The following is a 2739-nucleotide window of genomic DNA, read 5'->3' on the forward strand; positions in this document are numbered from 1 at the left end:
TACCTGCACGTCCCTAACAGGACATTCCATTTTGCTTTGTTTTATTATCTGAATATTTATTTATATCTGAAATTTGTTTTCATCTTTAAGCATCTTGTCTATTATCAGCAAATCCTAACTCAAGCCCTTATGAAGATTATAAAAAGAAGTAATGAGAACTGTCAAACCTGTGACATTGTAGTACAGATGTGTTAGGGCTGCCATAGCAGCGCCACAGACTGGGGGCTGAAACAACAGAAGTTTGTCATCTCACAGTTCTGGAGGCTGGAAGGCTGAGATCAAGGTGTCAGCAGGCCCGGTTCCTTCTGAAAGCTGAAAGGAAGAATCTGTTCCTGGCTCCTGTCGTAGATTCTGGTGGATTTGGGCAATCTTTGCATTGTGTGGCTTGTAGCACATATCCTCCCAATCTCTGCCTTCATGTTCACAGGGTGTTTTCCCTCAGTACATGTCTATGTCCAAAGTTTCCCTTTATATAAGGACAGTGTTCGTATTGAATCAGCACCCTCCCTTGAACAACATGGGTTTGAACTGCACGGGTCCACTTGTACGTGGATTTATTTTCAATAAGGACAGTGAATGTACTTTTTTTTCCTTGTGACTTTCTTAATACCAATTTTTTCTCTAGCCTACTTTATCATAAGAATGCAGTATATAACACATGTTACATACAAAATATGTGTTAACCAACTGTTTGTATTATTGGTAAAGCTTTCAGTCAACAGTAGCCTAATTAGTAGTTACATTTTAGAGGAGTCAAAAGTTACACATGGATTTTCAACCATGCAGGGCTCACTCAGCACCCCTAACCCTTGTATTTTTCAAGGGTCAACTGTAATTATATCTGTAATGGCCTTATCTCCAACTAAGGTTTCATTCTGCAGTACTGGGGGTAAGGAAACACAGAGAGGAGGTAGCCCTGGAGCTGAGGAACAGCTTTGTTTTTTGACAGAATTTGCGAGTCCGTATTTCTCTTTCTCTGTGTTGAAGATCTCTCCCTCCTGGTGAATGCGTTTACGCAGCTTCTTCTTCTTCTTCTTGAAGTAAGCATCAGTGAGATGTTTGGGGATTTTCACACCACTGATATCAATTTAGGTGTAGGTGGCGATGACAAATTTCTGGTGTGTTCTACGCAGAGGAACTTGATTGAGGGACAGATGTCCAGTCACAGGTAGCAAGCCACTGCTCAGCTGCTTCAGGAAAACCACCCTCTGGCCTCTGTGGCGCCCAGTGAGGATGATCAGAATGGTCCCGGGAGTGGTGCTGGCCCGCACTTTTCTCACGTGCTGACTGAAGAGTTTCTTGCTCAACAGCTTTCAAGACACATCTTCAGTATCTAGGCATTTCGTGAAGTTTCACCACTCGGGTGCCACCATTCTTATAGCCACCAACTGCTTTTGTAACAGTAGCAAGAACCTTCTCCTTTTTCTTTTCAATCCTGGATTTAGCTGCTGAGTACTTCCCCTTGTACATGGCCTTTTGGGAATACATAGCTGATCGGGAATATCTGCTGATTCCTTCGACCAGGACAGGGTTTCGGCTGCAGTGGGGCTTCCCCTTCTTAGGCATTTGGCCTTGAGGTTCACCTTCTTAATCTTGCCACCAGCATCAGCCTTCTTGGCTTCAGGTTTCTTCTCTTTAGTGTCCCGTTTCTCAGCTTTTTCACCCGCCATCTTGCAGGATGGGAAAGAGAACGAAGTTCTGGATCCTCTTCTATCTCTTAGTACTTTTCTGTAAATGTGACCTTCTTGCTACTTATTGCCAAGCACAGAATTGTTCTTAGACTTTGCATTTAGGCACTGTCCTTGGGATCAGAACTTGATTTCTGAAGAGGAATTTGAGTCCCTCTTCAGAGGTTGGCTGCTTGCTTTGCTTACTAAGAAAGATGACTACGTAAGGCTGCTACTTTCTGTCTCCTCCCATCTGAGCCCTCACCCTGTAGCTCGAGTGGCCTTCTTCCCTCTGACCCCACCAGCTTGATGAGAAGCATTGGTAATGTGAGGGGCATGTGAGAGCCCTTTTGTCAAGAAGACTCTCTTCCTGCTTAAAGTTTGAGCTGAAAGTGGACCACAGAACCTGGTCATTGTAATTACTGTCTAACTACTTTAGGCACCAAACTATGTTATGCTCCATAAGAGGCCCAGATGTGTCAATTGATTTGCTCAGTGTCTTCAGATAGCTAGTTGCACGACTAGTTTAATATGTAGGAAATCTAGGAAATCTAGTCAGAAATAAACATCTTTGAGACAAAAGTCTACAAACATTTCTACCAACAGAGTGAGACTCCAAGTGAAATGTCCTTTCCTCTACACCACGCAGCCTCCTACTTTTTCCTGGGAAGTCAACCAAAGATGCAAGACTTACTTGAGTATAACCTAATCAAGATGGTTTCTTTAATCAATAATGACTTTGGACAGTGACTTTCATAGCCTTGATTGAGTTGTGATATTTGCTTTGAAGTTTGCACCAAAAACTGTAGGTGCCATTCACTCGCAATGTTGAATAATCTGGCTTTGAAGGAAGGACTTATTATAATATAACATGACATTATGCCCTTGATAGGACATTTCACTAATGTCATTATGTTAGAAATGGAGATAGATTAACAAGATATTTTCTCTTTGACCAAACATGATAAATTGATCTCTGAATAAAGAACATCAAAGTTTCAAAACCAGAAATGAATCATATTTTCTATTTTATATTTCTGCACAAAAGAGATCATTATTCACAATTAATATT

At 41.6% G+C, this 2739-nt stretch overlaps 1 pseudogene; it reads right to left on the reverse strand.

Annotated features, from left to right (window-relative positions):
* Positions 1-862: 862 nt before the first annotated feature.
* Positions 863-1670, reverse strand: LOC117027125 (60S ribosomal protein L6-like; annotated as a pseudogene).
* Between the last annotated feature and the right edge of the window lie 1069 nt (positions 1671-2739).

Source organism: Rhinolophus ferrumequinum, chromosome 9 (genome assembly GCF_004115265.2).
Source record: "Rhinolophus ferrumequinum isolate MPI-CBG mRhiFer1 chromosome 9, mRhiFer1_v1.p, whole genome shotgun sequence".
In the NCBI taxonomy this organism is placed as follows: Eukaryota; Metazoa; Chordata; class Mammalia; order Chiroptera; family Rhinolophidae; genus Rhinolophus; species Rhinolophus ferrumequinum.